General features: G+C 32.3%; 1 long non-coding RNA gene across 1 annotated transcript; it reads right to left on the bottom strand.

Moving 5' to 3' along the window:
• Window positions 1-2,539: 2,539 nt before the first annotated feature.
• Window positions 2,540-13,370, bottom strand: LOC148602418 (uncharacterized). The gene is made up of 3 exons (XR_015916842.1): window positions 13,190-13,370; window positions 12,445-12,605; window positions 2,540-2,910 (listed from the first exon to the last, which is right to left on the bottom strand). It is a non-coding gene; the product is annotated as an uncharacterized LOC148602418 (long non-coding RNA).
• Window positions 13,371-14,429: the final 1,059 nt, after the last annotated feature.

Here is a 14,429-nt window from a genome sequence, read left to right as displayed (position 1 = left end):
AAAAAACACTGAGAATACCGCCTAATGAAACATTACGTAGCGCAACGGAGAAAACGAAAAGAAAATAAACAAAAGAATGACAAAAAATACATGAAAATTACACAGACACAGCAATGACTGAAATTAAATTCAACTATCGTTGAAAATTATAAAAAATAGTTCTTTTAACAAGTTGTATAAACTAAAAATAACTTTTTTAAAATAGTTATAGGAATTAGATAAAAAAAATGATCACTAAAACATAAATTAAAATATTATAACTTTACATACAATTTTCTTCAAATCTATATATCTATCTTAAGATATTGATTTATGATTGCTTTTTTGTAAATACTAGTACTCTTAGTGCTGATGTGATCGCTGGTTTACCGATTGTGCTGATGTGATCGCTGGTTTACCGATTGTGCTGATGTGATCGCTGGTTTACCGTTTTGCTGATGTGACCGCTGGTTTACCGTTTGTGCTGATGTGATCGCTGGTTTACCGTTTGTGCTGATGTGACCGCTGGTTTACCGATTATGACAATAGCATGCAAATGCTATTTAACCACCAATGATATACGCACACCGCAATGGTGACTAAATTCTTTACAATTTCTGAATAGGTCAAAGTGGCTAAAAAGTTTTAAAAATTAAGTAATATGAAATGTATGCAGAAAATTTCAAATTTTAGAAAACAAATGTATACTTTTACCAACATGTCTTCCCATGTTCTTGAACTGTTATGGCTATGATTTTTAAAATAAACAAATATTTTTCCTCATGTACTCTCATTTCTCTCCGTTATATCATAGTTTTATAGAGAGCCGTAAACCTTTGCTCACGAACATTCTTGTCCTAGGCCTTTCTGAAGTTTTTTTTTTCCAATATTCTTTTTTAAGTGTGTATTATGTGTGTATTAAGCCAGCTTTAGTCTGCCCAGGTGGGCTTGTGGTATGAGGGTTTTCTCGTCGTTCATTGAAGACCAATAGTCGACCTTGGGCTGACATTTTCATCCCGGTGGTGTTGTTGTCTCTCTCTGACATATACGCCATACCTTCATGTAGTCATGCTTTGAATTTTGACACCTTTTAAATTACAAAAACTTAAATCAAAAAATATCCGAAAAATATAAAAATGATTTGTGACGTAATAGCAAATAAAACGATAAAATACACTCACAAAAAAGTGGGAAAACTACCCTTTTCTTTTCGATAATGTATAATTAACACAGTGAAATCTTGAGCTTTCAAAAATTTCAATTAATAAGTCATAAAATCCAGTGATTTTTTAAAATATGACTTTCCTTTCAAACATATCAAGTCCTCTCGTTTCCCATGAAAATCCGTCATACTCTCCTTATAGACAAAAAACACTTTGTTATTGAAGAACTGTAGTCGGTCCATAACATTTCACCGATTCTTCTTTTATGTAGGTCTACTGTATTGAATCGACTACATACACTTTTTCGTGGAATTGCACAATTTAATGAATTGTCGTTATTATTGTAAATAGGGAACCAACTATAATTCAAACTGTCTCCTAAAACAGAAAAGACTTTGTAAAAAATATTTTAAAAAATAATATAATTACATGTATAAGAAGTACTCCACCGTGCCCTCAACCCCACACACACTCATCAACGTCATGATGATTTTCATGTACCTTTGTACCTCCCATTACTATATAAGGGGGTCGTCAAAGAATATTTTCATTTAGGTTTCAGTTTAAATTTATAGTTGTATCCTACTGGCACAAAAATCCAAGATTTGGGACACAATAGTTCTAGTGTCTTAATCTTCCTAGGACATCACGTGTAAAAAAAACTAAATATATATATAAAAAAAAAGCATCATGTAGCCCAACGTCTCAGCTTTTCAGTGGTACCAAAACAATTACAAAAACACATCACTCTATTTAAGGCATTCATAATTAGAATAATAATGTACACAACATATCTGATCAATTCAAGTGCTTACATTTTCCTTTTGAAGTTTTTTTAAAATCGTAAAAAGGGGGCCTTCTTAGAATTCGTTATAAATTTTATACATTTTATAGGCATAACTCATTTTCTTTTACTGATATAGACTAAATTTGATATCACTGCTAACGTCATTTACGTTTTCAAGGGTTTCTGTACAGCAAAGCAATAAGTCAAGCGCATTATTCTTTTAAGAAAATATTCTCGACTTAAAATAGATATTATATCTGATAAAACATTAAGAAAACAAAATTAGAAGAAAAAAAACGTTCTTCCTATAAATTTGTAATTTTGTTTATGGGACTTAAAGGGGCTATTACACACTAATAACGAACTGTCGAGGAACTGCATTTTGGTTAAAATCTCAAGGATAATCAGTGGAACGCACAAGTTCCTCGGAAATTAATAGACATTGGCAATTTAGAACTTCACTGATTTCTGATAACATTCTCATTTTTTTTAAATCTCAGTCTATGTAGAAAATAAGCTTCTAGACCAAAACAAATGTAACACGAAATAAATATTTGAGGCTTTTAAGGTGTGTCATACCTAAAACGAGAATGGTGCAACCTTAAATATCAGCAAATGATCTTCAAACATTTGTCGTTTTGAAGGCAATGTATTCGTTGTTAGAAGACTTTTATTAGTCATAATCTCTTGAATTTCCTGTCGTACGTTAGGTCATACTAAGATTTAGTACTAATGTCTTCCTAACTTGGTTCTTATTCTATTGATGAGAGGTTAGTCCTTGAAACACATGCACAGCATACTGAAATTTGTGATTTTTATATAACTGTTATTTTTGTTTTTATTAGAAAACTCTGGGTTGATGCAACTGCTAGTGGGCCATAGGTTCCCGCGTGTATTCTTTACTTTTGTATGAAACTTGAGGGCTACAATAATCCGCTTCTTCCAAAACGGTGCTTCTCACAAATGCGGTTGATAAACAAGCTTAAAATAGAAATAAGGTAAGTTAACAAATATGAAAAGTATGAAAGAGTAATCAAGGGAACCAAGGTTATAGCGGTAATCAAAAGAATGTAATCCAGGGACAAAGACCAGACATGGAAAACAGACATTCACAACAAAGAACATAAATTAACTAAAATCATAAATACAAAGTAACAAAAGTAAATGAGCAACTCGGACTCCACTAAAAACTGGGAGCATGGACCAGGTGCACCGGTAGGGTAAGCGTCCTCTGCTTCTCTAGAAACACCCGTCGAGTTGCTCATAAAAAGTCAAGTCTGGGGTAGACAAACGAGGAAAGGAAAACTATGACCCGTTGAATACATCAGTTTTCATGGTGCTGATGGATACACCATAATGATCCACGAGTTCATGATGACGACCATAAAACTATTTATTTATGAACTATTGGACTGCATCATATCTCAGTTAAAAATCAAATGGTCACTTTTCCATAGTTTGAAATATGCTGATAAGTTGATAAGGCGCGTGTATAATGCATTTTCCCGGACATTCCACTTATCTCGGTCATTCTAGACTCATTTTTTAAATATCATTTAAGACAAAATTATTTCTCGGGGGCAATGTACATAATTTGATATTCGATTAATGCATATCAGTTAATTATGAATAATAACTGCTTTCTACGAGGAAAGTAGACCAATCCGACGAAGTGGTATTGTTTTTATAAAATAATGTTTAATGATAATTGTGGTACATTTTATACCTTAGAACCTTCAGCTAAGAGTCATACAAATTCTGTAATATGTAATACACCCCAAAAAATGCTACACATTTTTTATATTTGTTATTAAGTTGTTTTGTGGGTCCATGTGATGAAATGCATTTATTCATTCCAATCTGTTCTTTTGAGATAATTCACACTGAAAATCCAACAGTTTCTATTGCATTTGTGTGCCTTTTTTCTTCCTCAAATTTGAATTTTAAAGTACATTCTTTTATAATTTTATATATAATTTTATATCCCAAGATATAATATAATATATATAATTTTATATCCCAAGAACAAGGGTTATTTGAACAGTTATATGTTACTTCCTGTTTACTAAAAATAACATTTAAAACAAATTATCAACAATAAAATATGTAAACTTCCCAGCCATGAATTACATTTTGCCTGATTCTTAGTGGGAGTGCTACTGAAGTCCATATTATTTAACGAATCAAATATAAACGAAAGCTAATTTAAATTTCGATTTTGATCGCATGAATAACTTACATGTGTAATATATCGGTAAGTATTTGGATGGTTTTTTCCCGAATTACCACGGGGCGCCGATTGGGACTTGTGGTTTTGTATACAAAATTCAATTTTGTAAAGACAAAAGTAAATTTTGTTAAACAAAAATGAGTTCAGATTAACGAAATCTATAACATACTACAAATGTTGAAAAACTTGGATAGAACTTAACGGTGCAGGATTTGGCTTCAAATGTCGATATATTTGGTTTTGGGTACTTCTTGTATATAGGTTACAGACCACCAATTCAACCAATGAGCATTTGGAACGTACGCAAAAATAGTCCTACGCAGAAATTACCCCTGTTCCTCATAGTGCTGTGAAAAAAGTTCTCATCTTATTTTAAAAAATTAAACAGTTTCTGAAAGGAAAAACATTTCTGTACAATTTATAGGTGCATTTTGCTTCTTGTGATTTGAAGCCTAATCTCCATAATGATTTCTATATATACCCCTATCTTGTAAAAACACTGGGATTTCCCATGCTATTTATAGACCCTTCACTTCCGGTGACCAATACTGCACTGCAAGTCTGCTAACCCCACATGCCATTCTGAGGATTGTGAGCTGACATATGTAGAATCATGCTGATATATAGTCCTCTGCAGGTTAAAGTTAAGGTAAAGTCCAGTGAAGCCATTGAATATTGTGAAATTAGCATAGAAGCCTATGGGAAGTGGAATTAGCGGTTTCTAGCCTATATTGTTTTTTTGTAGATCATCGTAAACTTTCGTTGTATTTTGTTCTTGATGAGATGAGCGGTTATCCCTTGTATCCGGTATATTAGATTTGACATCTTAACGATATTTGCCAACTGAGCTGACCTTTTAAATGAACCATTTTTATAGGTATTTTGCAACAACTTGTACGTTTTCAGTTATATATATGTACCTGTATATAAAAATAATTTTCGGACAAACTACTATATATAAATGACAGCGTTAGACATATATTTTATAGGTCACTTTCACGGGGATATGATAGACGGGAAATTTGTAATTAAAATTGTGTTTTTAGAATTCGTTTGCCCTATATTTTCTTTTAGAACATGAAATGTAAGACGGGTATTCTTTTTAAATGAAATTCTCAGGCATCTCCACTATCATCTTCGAATTTAAAAAAAATAACATATTATACGTAATCTTGATGTACTTGGATTTTTTTAATCCCAAGCCCGGTAAAAGCTTAACTCTGTCAAAAAATTATTATTTTCCACATGATTTTTTGGTTTTTACCCGTATCTCATCTCCTAAATTTATCAAATAAAATAGATGTAATAGAGTTCCCGTGAAATTCGGATGTTTGAGCCTGCATGTGAAATTTTCGTGAATTTCATATGAGAATTTTGACACTAAATTCACATGAACAGTATACGCAGGAGTAACGACATTTTTGTATTAGTTGTACAGTGATGTCCTGATCATAAGTATGTTACTTTGAAACGTACATTTTGTTAAACCCTGGTCATTCAGGCCTTCATGTTTTATTGAATGCCTTTAACATCTCATAAAATCCTGATTATTTGTTTAGCACCATAAACATTGCAAACGTTGTATGACTGAGTTATTTTGACCATGAACAATTACCTGTCAATTACAAAAAGATGGCAAGTACTAAAACTGACGTCACAGCAACTTCTGAAAAACTTGCTATTAAATCTCTGCAGTATTGGTTTAAACATTTGAACAGTAGACTCAGCAAAATTGTTTTATTTATCGATTGTCAAAGTACTGTTTCAGGAGGAATTTTAAGGTTTTGTGTTCTTGAATTCATGACTAAATATTTTTTGGGAGAACTGCTGTGAAAAAAACTCAAACTCGTGGGTTCCATTTTTCGGTGATGAGGGAAAAATCCAGTTTGTATATTCTTGAATATACAAACGAACGGAAAATTTCCGTTACATTGAAAGCCAAATTTTGTGGTTTGCCAAACTCCTAAAAACTACGAATATTAGTATCCCTCGAACAATAATACTTTTACAATAGTTATGAATTGAGATGATTTTCAGATTTGTTATGTGCGCTCTGTAAGGACGTAAATTATTTTGGAGCAGTATATACGTAGATTTAGACCTTTTGTAACAGTCTGATCAAGCGGGTACTCATTTAGGACAGTGTTAATACATTGTACTATAAATTATTTCTGGATTAAATCATTTGTGTTTGATACTGAGTAATGAGTAAGGCTAAGGCGTGCAGTTGGTTGCTATATTATTTCAGATTTTTAATGTTTCCGTCGAAGGTTTATAATGAAGAAGGCTAAAGTAATACAGAAAACACTATTACATACCCATTTAGCTACATTTTATGCCTTGAGATGTTTCACTATTAAATTATTCGCAACATTTTGAGTTTTCCTGAAATCATTGTAAGAAAATGATGGATAATATGAGCCACCATTTGTCTTACCTTTCTTCATATTTCTGGACTATTCCTATGATTTGTCCCTTAAACTTATAAGTTCATATTTAAGTACATGTTATCATGAACATAATTCCAATGTTGGTAAATAAGTAAATGACAGGTGAAAATTGCGAAGTCTTACGTATGTATAACTCAATCTAAGAATAAAGCAAGAGATAAACATCACATCTAACTATTATTCTAGCAAACAATAGTGGTGCACCGTGTTGGGAAAGATGCCACGTTCCTCGCACGTTAAAGAACCCTACTGTGGTATTCTCCCGGAGTAGGAACCATAGGGCTCCGCCACAGGAGGCTAAATTGCCCGACCCTACCAAACTCTCCCTATTTCCAGAGGCAATCAAAATTTGTCGACCCCATTGTCCTTGTGTCCCATCCCTCTGTCATTTCATCATCATTTCATATTCATTTTATCATCAATTTCATGTTCATCGTCTGAATATAGCTGAAATATTGCTGCTCGGACGTTAAACCCCAACAAACAAACAAACAAACCTATTATTCTAAGTTTTTATTCGTTCTTGTATTTTTTACTGCTGTCTGCGTTGTGTGTCGTGATCGTCTACATTTTATATGTACATAATCTGGTCTTTGGATTCTAAAATTTCTGTATAGTCTTTCTGATTTAATATTCCAGATTTTATTATTTTGTCGATATTTAGAAAGAGAATTTTATACAAAGATATATCAATAAACTACATATACAAGTTCCAATATATAGATGAAAAAAAACAACGAAATTTCTTTAAAAATTTATTTCTTATTCTGTCAACCATATATGAACTCAAGATGTTGCTATCAATGTTTAAATGAACACACTTATCTATGGAATGAATTTTTGATTTCATTAAACAGAAATCTACTTAGATAAACCATAAAGGGGACCGAAAGTAATATATCGGTATTACAACTCGTTAAGAACCCATGCAGATGCACCTAGATCGGATGAATTTAACTCCTTAGGCATGGCACAAAAGACGTTTGATCACTAAAACATGTCAGAAAGCAACTTAGGAAGAACAAGGACCACAAGTGTAAGACATAAAGAGACTTGTACCTTGCCTTTTGATGTACAAACTCGTCTAAATGTATTGCATGTTATTTACATAGAGTGGTACATAAAAAACGATCTAACGAATGGTCTTCCAAGGTTTTGAATAAATCTTAGTCAAGAGAGACCATGGCTCTTCACTTTTGACACGGAAAGCCTCTAAACACAAAAAAAATTGTTTGTGCACAACACAAAATTTGAAAGATTATTTATATCTCACGGCACATTATTGGAAACAAGATCTGTCCCAGACTTTTGTTAAAGGCATTTATAAATTAGTTGAGTTTTACGATTTTGCGTTTGAAAATTGAGAACAAGTGACAGTTCGGCCCGTAGGCCGCTAAAACAGTTTTTTTATTTGTACTGTTCTAGACATCATACAATTAGGCCTCTGTAACATAATATGAAAATTATTGGAAAATAATTCATAAAAAATAATGAAATCAATAAATTCTTTTTTCTAATTTTTAACACAATAAAGCTTATCCCCTTATTATTTACACTTTTAATAAATTGCGAGGCTGATTTTATAGCTGCTCTAAATATAAAAAAAGAAACATCAATTAGCCAGATCTTTTTATCTCAGTTTCCGCTATACACAGGACGTTTGTTTCTGAACAATCGTAGGTTTGGGGATTTCCTACATCGCATCTTCCTTACAGGACTTGAGATAAACTACAGACCCTATGAAGTCTGCCTTATATTTTGATCTACACTTAAGGATCGATAGAGGAGGAAAGTTCATGAACAGACTATACGACAAACTCGTTTGTGTTGTTGTTATTTCATAATAATGCCTTTAAATTTTTTCCCAAGTTTAACAATATATGTTTGCATGTTTTTGTTTTAATGTTTTACGGAGAGTCATGCTGTAGTCAAGTTAAATATTTTCCCTGCCTCAATATCAAACTTATCGGGTAAGAAACAAGCTGTATTAATGGAACTTTTAAGATATATTAAGAAATGAGCAGTACAGAGCTGGATCTTAAAGAAAACAATATGAGAACAATAGAACTTTTAGGCTTCCAGTGATTTTTTTTTTTTCAATCAATGAAATCAAGAAAATTATTCGTGCATAGGTGCCCACAGGAGTCATGGTTTACTTGCTTTAGTACTGTCATATTAGATGTAATGTTAATTATCACTTACCTGTCTATGTACACAATCTGTTTAGAGCCTTGTAAAATCAGAAAAAATCAGAAAAGGTTGTTTGAAAACGGCAAGGGATTGTATTTAAGTTAAAATAGGGTGGTAATAATAACAGTTATAATTATAATGATAATTCGATATTATAAACGACGGGATCCATAATTATTTTTAAAAAATGGTCGAAAATATGCATTACGTTTCTATTTTTAAAATATAGTGACTTTGATTTAAATGCAGGATACGATATTTTATCCAGACATTTTTAGAAAAGGGAAATATAAGTATAGGGAATTGGTCATGAAAGACGAAAAACAATTTCTATAATTATAGTTATAAAAAAAACAACAGTTCAAGATTCTAACGAAGAATGTAGGAAATATCAAGCCAAGGAAAATAAGCAATGTGATATATGGCCCCATGTATCTTGGCGATTTTATATTATCTTAATTTAATATGTCGATTTCGAATATTTTCTAAAATTTCCATATTATATAATCTATTTACCTCATAATACTTTATAGACCCAAGTAAATCGTTTTGACGGGTCCCCTTAGTGACTCGTGTCAGGGAGCTGCATTTTTTACCAGAATATTACTCACTGACGGGCGCCACAGGACACGCTTACCATGTTTTGTAGGAGTTTAAATTGTACTTTAATTTTAGGTTGTGTGTCTGTCTGTCTGATGTCTTGTTTTCCTTATCAAAGTAAGGCTTTTGCATTGTGGAAAATTCATCATGTAATTTATACTTTATACTATCAAAATTTCATAAAATCCCAATTAAACGGAGTATTGAATCATTATCTCCATACCATTGAGATCTACTGAAGATGAAGAGATGGGTATTCGTATAGAGGCATATAACACTTTCAACAGGTACCAATTACTTATTGTGACGTTCTTCATACTTAATTGGTTAAATAAGCATATACTCATTGATTAAGAGAATTGTTTTATTAAGGGAAGAGGTAATGTATACAATATCAGCACTCTACGCCAGTTATTGAAACCAGACTAAATGTAAATTATCTACATTTTAAGCAAAATATTATTTTACGAATTTAACAGATTTTAAAAAGACATATGATTCTGTTTATAGGATTTATTTATTTAAAAAAAACTAGAAGATAAAGTTTCTAGTTCAGTTTAAGGGCAAGCTTTACAAGCATCTATTACTATTGTACGTCTCGAAGACTGATATAAATAAAAGTCTGCAGCAAAGAAATGTGTATTGTCATTTACTATGTTAAATATTTATATCAATAATCTTGTAAGTGGTATAAGTGCACATAATGTTCGTATAAAACAAACTAAGATATAAGTTTCATTACAATTCATGGTTTTGCCCAGGAAGCGCCTACCATACTGGTGTAAAATAGTAGTTTCAAGTATTCTTTTATAGAAGATAGAAGAGGGAGGTTAAGCGCGCTGTAAAACCTTGATTTAACACTCCATTTCGTTTGAAATGCCTGTATCACAGTCAGGACCATTGCGGTACCAGCTACTCCGGTGATGTAATATTTATTTTGTTAATTTTAATTTTTACTTGACTTAATTATGGATTGAATTAGTACTCTTAAATTTGTTTGTTACCTTTATTGAAAAATAAGACATTATTAACTAGAAGACAGGTATTGCTGCATTGGATAATTTTGCAGTAATTGATCATGGTAATGAGTACGTGGTACTTCATTACAATTCTTTAATAAGTTAATTAATTGATAGTCCATCATTAGTACGATTTCAAATTTACAGCTTTATTGGCCTGGTTTATAAAGTCAAAAGTACACCATTTCTTTTATTGAAAGCCTGTATAGCCCAGGTTTATGTAGTTTCAAGAGTACAGCATTTGGTTCATTTAAAACCTGTATATTCGAGGTTTATGTAGTTTCAAGTACAGCATTTAAATAATTGGAAGCCTGTATATTCCAGGTTGATGTAGTTTTAAGAACGACATTTAATTGATCAGAAGCCTGTATAGTTCAGGATGAAAAAGGCAAGGCATAGACCTCTAGTGAGAAGGGGGAAGCCCCTTCAGATACGCCTATGAATGCTGGTGAAGTTAATTTGTCCACTTCTAGTAAAGATCCAAACTTCAGCAGAAAAAAAATGACCAATGTCCACAGTCTATAGTGAAGTGATGATTGCTTGCCGGATCAGGTTTTACAGCCAAGACTGACACACAGTAACCACAAGGAAACCTCTAATTCATAGCAGGGATCCAGAGGTTCTTTTTAGAAGTGGAACATTTTCAAAACTGCTTACTATCTATAGAATTATCAAATTTTATAGAAATGCTTTGACTGACTTAGGTGACCAGAGCTTTACTTAGTTTTCTCCATTCTCCTAATTAAATAAACAGGTATTACTAGACCGTTTTAGGCGGATAGGTTACTCTGATGCATGATAAAATTTAGCTAATTAAGTTACGGAATGTGGGGAAATACTTAAGACCTGGGATGTTAAGACAATGTGTGTGCAACATACCGTATATATCAATATACAAGTACATGTAGTTAAATTGTGCAAGAATGTCATCACTTAGGTATTCAGACTGATCTTATGCAGCTGAATAATTCTATAGTTAAGATGTCAGCTGCAAAATAATTGAGGCATACACTCGGGTGGCGGGATGCTTATTTTGGCAACATGGTTTTGTATATCGTGAATATATTTTGTAATCTTTATTTTGTATGTTTTTCATTTTATTGTACAGCATTTAAATAAGAGGCTAATTTTTAATCAATCTGTGTGTTTTCGATAAACAGCAAACAAGCCCCATATTCTTCATTAATCTCATGTAATTAAATATGCCTTCTGTATACAAATAGTACGCTACCGTCAGGGTCATCCAACCTATTACATGTGATATTAAGAATAAACTTGATTTAAAACATCATAAAGATTGCAGTATAAAGACTATCACAGTATATTGACTATTAATTTCTGCACGATGCCCCTCGCTATTTGCCCCGATTCTGTATATCATTTTTGTTTTAATTCAATAGACTGTAATGTCAATGAAAACCCGTCTTTGATGCTCTATATTAGCACACGCTGCAGACCACATAATACTCAAATGAACATATAGAATAATTCCAGAAAAATTAATGGTGCATACAGGTATAAGCTTGTTGTTACAGAGAACAGAATTAATAAAAACGCACAATGCTACCTCATTTTTTTTCAAATTTAAGAAATATTTGATCTAAAACTCTGTTGTGCTAAAAATGGTGGCCATAGAATCGACTAAATGCAAGTTAGACTCAGTGGTTTACACAGAAGCTACTGAGACAAGTTGGTATTGCCCACAGGGTAACTTCGTCACTCCAAAAGTTCAATGGTCATCATGAACTGATTAAATAAATTGAGTTTCAGTTTCTAAATTAACTTCATAACCCTACCACCCCTGATACCCGTTTTATTCTCTTTAACTAGCCATGACCTTCTACAAAAGCATGGTGAAAATTTTTATAATGGGCAGAAAATACCAACCGTCCGAAGAACCCAGGTTCATTTCCCGTAAATATTGGGGTTCATGTTAACATTTACAGCGATTTCTCATTTTACATTTTTTTTTTTTTTTTTTTTGTGAAACAGTAATCAAGGTAAATGATGAGAAATGGATGATTACCTCCAGCATCTCCACTGTACCCTGTAACTGTAAGCTGGTACTTTGAAAATTCATTTGCAACCATAAAATTACTGTAATTGGCTGTACGATGTTCTCCATTTTCTATTTCCATGTGCATTGTTAACGCATGATTTCCATTGGTTGATATTAGATGTCATTACCTAAATATGAAACACGTTTAGAAACAGTCCTGTAATGTCATTCGACAAAAAATTTTATATCCAGTAGACTTTTAAATTGACATGAAGTATAGAAGTCTATATTATACATCTTTTTTACATTTTGTACAAAATAATTAAAATACAAAAACACCATAAATTATATATATAATTAGTATTGACAATTTCGGTATGGTATGTCGTACACGTGTTTCTAGGAGTAACCACTCATTGGCAGTATTAGAATCAACTACGTAGGAAGATCTACAACTTAATCGTTAACTATAGCTAGAGCTGGAAGGAAGTATTCAAAATTATCGAAACAGAAAGCCAAATCCAGCATCGAGAGATTCTACAAAGTTCAATGCATGGTATGAAGCCTCAGCGTTTTCTGAGTTTAGAAATATCATACAAGTCAGTTAATGCATCAGTTAATGGACCTATGCTCCTAGGGTTCAGACGCTGTGGTTTCCCATTTTCTTTTAATGTTTGGATGTGAAAGGGGTGTTGTTTATGTATTTCTTAAAATGAAATTTATTTTGTACTTATTCTAATAATTTGATAAATTCTAGCTCTTTTGTAGTTACCTATCCAATATTCGCCATACGCAAAACCAAACCTGCCAAGATCGGTAAAAACCCACTGAGCCATTGTATCGTCTTTGAAATACCTTTCATTAAAACAGATCGTTTGTAGAATAATGGTCAATAAAACGATAAAACACATGGTAGTTCTCTACTTTGAGGGAAACCTCAAAATTCGGTATGTTTTTTTCTAAAAAGAAAAGAAAAAGAGCTACGTTGGATTTTCTGCCGATGCTGAAATACTTTAACAAACACACCATTTGCGAAGTGTGATACCTTTTTGGAATATAAATACGTTTGGGGTAAGTTTGATAAATACCGTATATACGTGTGAAAAAAAATCCTTTTAAAAAATGAATTGCATTTAAGAAATATAGCCATCTTAAAAGATTGTAAGACAAAAAAAGTTGAGACTGCAACGAAAAACAAAAAATACGATCTACAATGTCAAAACGTTTATCAAGCTTTCTTTCCTGGACCACAACTAAGTAGCTTTAAAGAAACGCAAACATTCTAGAAAATCATTCTTGATATTTTTGTCCATTTTTAAGTAGTAAAATTTGTTTCTAAAGATCGTCAACATTTTTCGCCAAAACATGCCCCCAAACTTATTGAAACTACATTGTAATTCATATACAAGTACCAAGTCAATACTTTTTTGCTTTGATTTTTTTCATTTAATCTCTTCCCCCTTCGTTTATATTCTAAGTTCACTTTGTTATCAACTTCGGATTAGGGGCCGTTTTAATTTTAAATGTATTTATGTCAACGCTTCGGCTCATTGTAATATTTTTGTATTTCATATTCCAATTGAACTTCCGTAGTGTTGTGCCATAGATATTTTTCCGATATACTTGAACTACTAGTCATTCTATGATTCGCGAGAATAGACTTGTTATATTTACCGTCCATTTCTTGTTTCCCCTCATTCAGCAGTATACGGGTATATCTTTTTCTCCAAAACCTGGAAAAATTCTGTGCACTCACTTGAGTTTATATCCGCACTTTCTGCCATTTCTGTTAAGTTTTAAGCAATTCTATAATTAAATGACACTACGAGATATCTTAGTTTCGGGTTTGGTGGGTGGGTGGGTAAGTATAGCTATCTTTAATCTATAATTAAATTTACTGTAATGAATCGTTTTGCCTTATGACGTATTTAATTAGAACAATAAAATGTCAAATGCAAAACCATGAAAATTTATAATAAACCCTTTCATGAGACCGTAACAAATTTCAAATG

This window comes from Perna viridis, chromosome 11 (assembly GCF_037379345.1).
Source record: "Perna viridis isolate PV_CMFRI_1.1 ecotype Kerala chromosome 11, ASM3737934v1, whole genome shotgun sequence".
Taxonomy (NCBI): Eukaryota; Metazoa; Mollusca; class Bivalvia; order Mytilida; family Mytilidae; genus Perna; species Perna viridis.
This window is presented reverse-complemented; position numbering and strand designations above follow the sequence as displayed.